Here is an 8,684-nt window from a genome sequence, read left to right on the forward strand (position 1 = left end):
GGACCCCGTGGCTCAACTTCAGACTGGAACTGAATTAGAATACATTGTCACGTGTTTTTTTTTTTTTGGTGGTGGTGGTGGTGGTGGGCGGGGGGGAATAGTTGTAGTTTCATTGATTCGTTGGGTAAAATGTACAAAGAAAAGCACCCAAAATGCCTGTGTACGATGATCTCAAAAAGCAGACCAATAATGTAAGAAAATTACATTAGATATACCTGAATATAAGATAAAGAGTAAGAACAAAAATAACATCTAATATATATATATATTTTTAAATAACATCTAATATAGTTTTTTTTTTTTTTTAAATGTAGTATTTGTGTATCAAAAGAATGCATCGCACTATGATATGTTCATAATCAAAGTAGCAGCAGACTATACATTATAAAAGGTCGCCTCGTAGATGAGACATTACGGAAGTCAATTGAGCATTGAAGAGTATAGTCTAGATTCGGAAATAAGCAGCAGGGAATGATAACAGGTGTTGGACTTCGGCTAAGTAAATGTAAATAGGCAAGGATGGTATATGTGTATAGTTATGGAGTATAAGTATATCAGCAATCATATAAGTGTCCAATGCGGTTGAAGCTCATGACATTGCTGAAGCCAGCAGGTAGAGTAAGAATTGCTTCATAAATATTTGGTTACAGGGAACCTCACCTGAAGAACGGCAGGCATACATGAAAGACAGCAGGTAATGTGGAGCATGAGTAGGTGAAGATTGTGGTAAATCAACATCCATGAATCAATCTCAGTAAGTTGTAGTGCATAGTATTTGTAGACATTGTTTGAATGTGCGAGGCCAGTTGAAGAGGATGCACAACATATGCCAGTGACATAAGCATTTACAATCATAAGGAGAAGATAATATGAAGAGCTGATATGAAGATACTGAAGGTTCTACATATCTTGAATATTGTGAGAAGAGTTTTTCCTTTTTTTGGTGGTAACAGAGGAAGCATATGTTATATTACAATAGAAAGTGTAATGTACAAAAAATTACAAGCAGCAAAAGTAGCTGACCAATAGAAACCAAAACCTGCTGGAAAGTTTTTACAGAACATACATAGAGATCCAAAAAATAGCAACCTATTTAGTTGGACAAGGTGAAACAGAGTTTGAAGGGAAGAACCATTGCTGTATACACTGAAATGAATGGGTACTATCAGCGAAAAACAAAGCTCTATATCAGTATAAGCCAGTTGAGCATGACTTGAAGCTGTGCAACAAGCCAACAACTATATGAAGCGGCTTTATATAAGAATATTTTGAGAAGAGGTTAACAGCATATCCTCGGTCCAGCAGCAGTGTGAAGCAGCAGAGAAGTAAGTTAGATGCCTTAGGAATATATGAAGGAATTGAAGGAATGGAGGATGCAGACATGCGTGATGGCAATTGAAATGGGATCTGCCGACATGAAGATGGTGGTAGATAGATGCATACTATATACATGTACACCTTTACACTTTCCTAGTTAAGTATTCACTATAAGCAGTCACTGCATGATACACCGCATGAAGAATTTGCCCTTTCTGCAGGATACACTCCCTCCCATGGCCACAGGGACAATTCATATTCAAAATTTGGTACAAGATTGCAGATGATATTGCCACATATACTTGCTTACATAAGTCTTTAGCATTCCCAGAGCATCGAGATTGTTCTGGTAAGTCATTTCCCCTTCCGGTATTTGATATTTCCAGTTATTCCCACCTCCATGAGTACAAACATAACCCACCCTTATACTGATATACTCACTTCATTGTGATCCAGATTTTTTACAGCTTGTGAAAAAATCGCTCCTTTTGGTATTTGATATTTCTAGTTATTCCCACCTCCATAAGTACAGATAGAACCCACCCTTATACTCCCTTCGCTGTAATCCAGATTGTTAACAGCAATATACTTTTTATAATGGGCAAAATATAATATATTATAATATAAGTTGATATATCTGTGAAGGTACCGTGTGAGGAATACAACGAACGTGCCTCGGCACATAAGTATGGAGTTGAATGTGGATTGGAGGGAGCACGGCACATTGCAAACATAGCAGTCCTCATGCACGATAGCTGGACATTGAGTAACAATGACATAATGGTATATATGATAAGGACCCTGTATTGATGAGTTAGTAACGTAGGAAATGAACATTATAAGCATCTGCATTGGGAAGATACAAACAGTGTAAATCTATAGCATCTATGGAGTTCCATATTGAAAGTCACCATCTAGTGCTTTATTAGTAAGGAAGTCAGCTACCTGATTTGCTTTGCAAAAAATATGATTGCCTTGAACATAGAACTTGAAGATTTCCATACATAGATGTCTTGAAGAAGTGGTAAATGTTTGTATTTATTTCAATAAATAGATTGAATCCAAGATATTACAGTGACAGAATCTCCTTCAAGAATAATGTTGGAGTCATGAAATTCAGTTTTAGCCATCTCAATGCCCATTCAAGTTGCAATTAGTCCAGCAGAAGGAACAGACATATGCGATAAAACTTTGCCCTCCACTTATAATAATTTGGCATTTTGGTCTCTCAGAACATAATGTGCAGTGGCTTTATTTGTTTGCACAAAAGCATCAAAATTTATCTTGATCGTTCCATAGGGAGGGGGTAACCATGTAACAGTACGAGTAGATCTAGTTGATGAAATAGAAAGACAGTTACTCTAGTGCTATTATCATGGCTACCTTGATTGTTCTAAACAATCATGTGATTCAAGTAATAGGATTGGGTTTATAACATAATCCATCAACAAACGTTGCCTCTCCCCAAATAGCTTCTGAAGGACTTCCTATTTCCCCTGAGCCTCTCCCAAAACAGCACCTTGCCTCACGTCATCATGGAACTATTTCCCGTCAAAAAAGCTTTTGAGATTTTAAACAACTCTCTAAGGCCCAGTGTCGTGACTCAAGCATCTGTCCAGCCTCACTCTAATGGTAAAAAAAGTGCTCGATTTTGTCAGAAAAAACTCAAAGCTCTTAGTTTGGACGATCAAGCTCTAAACGATAAAAACCTTTTCATCAACTCCTTGACCACTGGAGATCTAATCACTCTAGAAAAAAAATGTGGCCTTCTCCTAACTGGCGACGAGATTGGTGACACATCCTTCAGACTTCAGAATCTCGAGCTACTGCATTGCAAGCCGGTCAACCGATGACCATTATATTTTGGAACGTAAGAGGGTTGGGCCTCCCCTCCAAAAAGCGGCTAGTAAGAAAAACAATCAAGGACTCCTTATGCTTCATTTTGTCTCCAGGAAACAAAACTAGGCCATTTCAACCAGTCTCTTCTCAAATCTATTTGCAGCACCAATCTTGACTGCTGGCAAGTACTTGAGGCTGTCGGTTCTTCTAGAGGGCTACTGACTTGCTGGCCCTAAGCAAATGTCAATAGACTTCCGACACACTTTGAGAAGTTTTCGATTACTATTCATTTTTCCTTCCCTTCTAACGATCACTCTTTCCATCTTACTAATGTATATGGCCCGCATGATAGAAATAGTCGTCTAGATTTCTTCAAAGAACTTCAATGTGTAAGTGATCTCATCCATGAACCTTGTGTCATCGTTGGAGACTTTAATGTCACTCGCTCCACCTCGGAAAGGTAGGGAGCTAAGAGCAGCATGTCAGCTTCTCGAGAATTCAATGCTTTTTTAAACTTAATGGCTCTTATCGAAATCAATCCGACGTGTAGGAAGTTCACATGGTCGAACTACAAGAAAAACACCAGCATGGCAAGCACTAATACAAAAGGAGATTATGGCAGCGCTTATACAGCAATGGTTTCTAAAACTGCTGTTATAGATGTTGGGAATAGTGTCCCAAAACCAATCGTCAGCCTGTTGACGGTTGTGCTCCTTTTGTATTAGTACATGAATTATAAATAAATAAAAATTATTTTGACATTTTTTCATCACAAATATTTCATCTTCTAATGAACTCCTGTGTTGTGGTGAAGTCCTTAGGACTATTTAGACTCGACAAAGGAGGATTTGTCGCTTAATCCTTAAACCTGTTCGCGACCAAATGATACGTTGTTACCAAGGACGACAATGTTTATCGAGCATAGGTCGTTGTGTGCCATATGGATTGGTTGTCCTCATAACCAAGGAGTGTGGAGACACTGGTATGGCATACAGGTGAGATATAATGGTACATCTGCACTGAACGTGACCGACTCCGGAGCTATTTCTGCTGTCAAGATTTGCTCCGATGGGATATGGGTATAAATGTCCCTCCGACCTGAGACCGCCACGGTGACTTGCAAGCAACTTACTGCACTTAGGCACTGGACTACCTGAATTTCTAATTCAGTGACGGAAGGCTGCTGGGTGTAGTCAAGTACTTGACCTGTCGGTGCGTGTGTCAAGATGGGATTGACCACTCCAGTTTAGGAGCTGTATACAGTCGTGTTTCAATTTAGCAAAATTTTGGTCAGGGTAGTCCTAGTGAGGAGTCCAGGACTGATTGAGTTGAGCATGATTCGGATGATCTAATCAGGGTTGACAGTTTAACCCTGAGTCATCCTAAACACAGGGGTCAAAAGGGATGAATTATACGGTAACCATATTCACATAGGTTCTGAATGTTGTGATTGCGACTATTTCACCTATCCGGTCGTCGGATACCATTGCTAGATGGTCACTTCGATTAGTATAGGAATTGGTTCCTATGCTACCGACTTAGGTTCGAACCTGCGGGGTCACACACATTAGAGGTTTCTTTCTGATCTGATGGCTGATTATGAGTCTTATGTGTCTGAGACTCTATGATTGAGAATTAGGATTCTCTAATCATGAGTTCCACACATTTTGGATACCGGGGTCAAAATTTTGAATTTGAAATTTGAACTCTTTGATCAGAGTTTCATATCGATGGTCTCTGATGCCTAATTGCCCATCGGATTTGGACTCAATATTTATGAAAGATTTAATTAGTGATTTGATCGCTAATTAACTTAATTTGATTGAGTAATTATTTTTAGATCAAGTCCAATTGAATTGGATTTAGTTTGGATTGACCCCATTAGGTTAAGTGTTGATCTAATCGCTAATGGTTTAGTCCCTGATTTGATCAGAGTTATGCTTAGTTAATTCCTGATTTGATTAAGATTTTATTGAGCCTAATTAAGTTGGGTTTAATTTAGTCTAATTGTGCTTAACCTATTTTGATTAGGTTGGTTCAATTAAGCTCAAACCACCATTTGAATTTGAATCCCTGCACCACCTTAAATCTCTGCGCCCATTTGAATTCATGAGAAGAAACTTCTCGTGAATTTTTTCTCATGCAAAGCCCTTCTCACGCCCACCCTTGTGCGCTAATATTTGGATAAAGATGATTAGTTAGCCATTCAAATTCAAAGCGTGTTTGACTTTAAATGGATAACTTATCTCTTGCCATACATGACATTATCCACTTTAGCGCCCCACATCTCACACGAGAAAGAGTTTCTCGTGAAATCTTTCCACGCACAAAGCAGACTCGCACCTTCTCTTCTCACGCCCAAGTGGATAGGGATGAGTTGGTTTTAGTTTGAATTCAAATTTGATTTGAATTCAAATGTGTAACCACTTGTCTTTATCCTCTCACGCGGATAAGACATGTTTTGAACTGTTTTAAAAGAGATAGGGAGCTGGGGTGCGTAGAAAAATTTTGAGAAAGAAAGTGGGGCATGAGAAAGCCTTGTGCATGAGGTGAAGGTCCAAAACCTTCGAGAGAAAAAGAAAGAAAAGAAAAAAATTGGCGCAGGTTTTTGGTGTGTACCTAGGTTTCTATCTAGGGTTCGGGAAGTGAGATTGGTGTGCACGAGTGTCGTGAGTCCACCAAATTTAGGGAGAGATCCATCAGCCTCTCAACCAATCGTGCAGATGATCCGAAGCATCCAAGGAGTCGCACACATCGATCGAAGAGTTTGATCAACATCAGCCATCAAAAGGGTGAAATCACGAACTATCATTCGTGAGGAGCCGATCAGACGGAGCTTCGTGTGGACGATCGCAGAGGCCAGACACTAGTGTGGCTGCGATGTGATATAGAGCCCTCCGACGGTGATCAGATTGCGGTGATCGACTACTACCCGAAAAGTGATGTGTTCTGAACACAGTACAGTAAAAAGTTTACTGTTTCAAATTTAATTTCAAATTTAAATGCATGCTTTGTATCATATTTGATCCTAGTGTAGGTTAATTATATTAATTAATGAGATTAATTAATAATTCTGCTGTAAAATAATAATTTTGAAAAAATTTAAAATATCATTTTGCCCCTGCACTGAATTTTCGCTACAAATGGTATCAGAGTATGGTACTAGAATATGATATACATATGCATGCGTAGATTAAGGTGTAATCTATAAGTTCAAATTTGAAATTTGAAAGTTTTGAAATTTAAAAATTCAAAAATTTAAAATTCAAAGATTGGAAATTTGAAATTTGAAATTTGGTTGAAATCTCAAATTTGAAATTTAAAATTAAATTTAAAATTTGAAATTCAAAATTCAAAATTTAAAATTCAAAGATTGGAAATTCGAAATTTAAATTTGATTGAAATCTCAATTTAAATTTGAAATTTAAATTTAAATTTGAAATTGGTATATTTAGATATACTTGATCCAAGTAGCAAGTAATCTAATTGGGTTGGTTGCCATGGCCGTCCGGTCATAGGAGAAAAGTAGGGTTTAAAGGCCCTCTCTTCCTATTCGATGGGGTCTCCTATGGCGGTAGGGGTGCCGATGCAATTATATCCATGCCGATGAAGCAGCAAAGGACTTAATTATAAAATTTATCATGAATGTGCTAGATTAGATCTAAAAGAAAATTCATGATTTATTTTGAGTTATTTTCTGTTATGAAATGAGCAATAGGATTGCTGTTTATGAATTGTGCTGACCCGTTTATGAAATAGTCAACACATTTGGTGAATAGAAAATAAAATCTTTAAAATTTAAAAATTATTTTGAAATGCCAAACCCTGACCCATCAACCCAAGTACTTAATTAAAAAATTAAGTGTTGTCTAGTAGGTCTAGAATTGTGAATTAAGACCTAAGACAATTGCATAAACTTGTGGGTCAATGGGTTAGATGAATTAGGTCCATAATTGGGTTAGACCTAAGGTTAGCTTAAAAAATGGACTAAATGGAGTAATTGGTTAAATCTAATCAAAAGTTGAATTAGATTAGGTCAAAGATACTCTAGACTCAACTTCAATAGTTGTAGTTGAATGGGTCCATGTCCTTAACTAGACCAAGATGGACTTAATTCATGGCTACGCGGTGGAGCCCTATTTACTGAGTTGATCAAAATTAAAACTAATGAACCGGTTAGTGTCTAAGTTCAGCAGTTTTGACCAGTGGTTCTTAAGCGAGAGCTACTCGCATTGATTCGATCATTGATGAGTTAATGGCAAATCTCCACCATTGATCTCACATACCTGGCCAATCTGGTAAGTTAGATTTTGATTAGATCACTTGGTGATTAGAGCTCACCTATGTCATTAGGTAAATCAGTGTGACTGATTTAGGTGCTCCTAATGCCAGCTTTAATTAAATCCTTTTTAATCTGACTTGGTGAAGTCAGTGAGAGGATTGAAATTGGCTGGATAATTTCTTCTCTACTATCCTTTAATAAAATCCTCAAAAATTATTAGGTCCCTAAAATGATTAAGTTATAATGATAACTAAGTCAATGCCTTCCATTAAGTGAGTGATAATGAGTCCATTAGTTCAATAATCATTGGAGGCCCAAAGGCCTGGTGCTCATTGGCTAATGGAATTATCATTCATAATATGATAATTTGGTTGAGTCTTTCTGATGGTGGTTAGGTTGGCCGGCCAAAGTCGGGCCTGATCATTTATTGGTCTGATTCACCAAATTAAGTCATGTTAATGGTTGGACCTAACCAGATCTTTTCAGTGGAGGCCAAAGCCTACTGATTAGGTTCTGGGGCAAAATCAATTACTAGAAGTTGTTTAGAGAAACAACTGGTTAAGAACCTACCCATAGATGCACATGGGTTGACCAACCAAAGTTGTGCTCGTGTGTAGTCTGTGTGGATTCTAGTACCCATTAAGGAATTAAAGTAATTCCTCGAATTGGAGGTTGAGGCTACCAATTCGTAAAAATATTGGGAAAAACTTTAGACTAAAGTCCAAATCTTTAGTATTAATTTATGTACTAATAGAGGTCTGGTTTTTCTTTATACAGCTATGGCCACTACCCTGTCGCTTCGGTCATTATTAGATAATGACGAGCTCATAGGACCTAATTTCGATAGCTGGTATCGAAAATTGAAAATCGTCCTTGAGCATGAGTGGATCCTTTATGTAGTAACAGATCCAGCACCTGAGGAGCCAGCTCCGAATGCTAGTAAGGCGATCAGAGACACTTACCAGAAGTGGCTAAATGACCGCACTACCGTCCGATGTATTATGCTGGCAGCAATGAATGACGAGTTCAGCCGTAGGTTTGAGAACGCCCAGCCATAAGAGATGCTTCAAATGTTGAACGACTCTTTAGCACGCCTGACGATGTTGAAAGGCATAAAACTAGTTGTGCCATTTTCAATGCTCGGATGAGGGATGGGGCCTCAGTCACTGATCATGTACTGTACATGATCGAGATGATTAAGTGCCTGAGCAAATTGGGTTTTCCTCTGCACGAGCAGCTCGGTAAG

Source organism: Elaeis guineensis, chromosome 11, assembly GCF_000442705.2.
Source record: "Elaeis guineensis isolate ETL-2024a chromosome 11, EG11, whole genome shotgun sequence".
Classification (NCBI taxonomy): Eukaryota; Viridiplantae; Streptophyta; class Magnoliopsida; order Arecales; family Arecaceae; genus Elaeis; species Elaeis guineensis.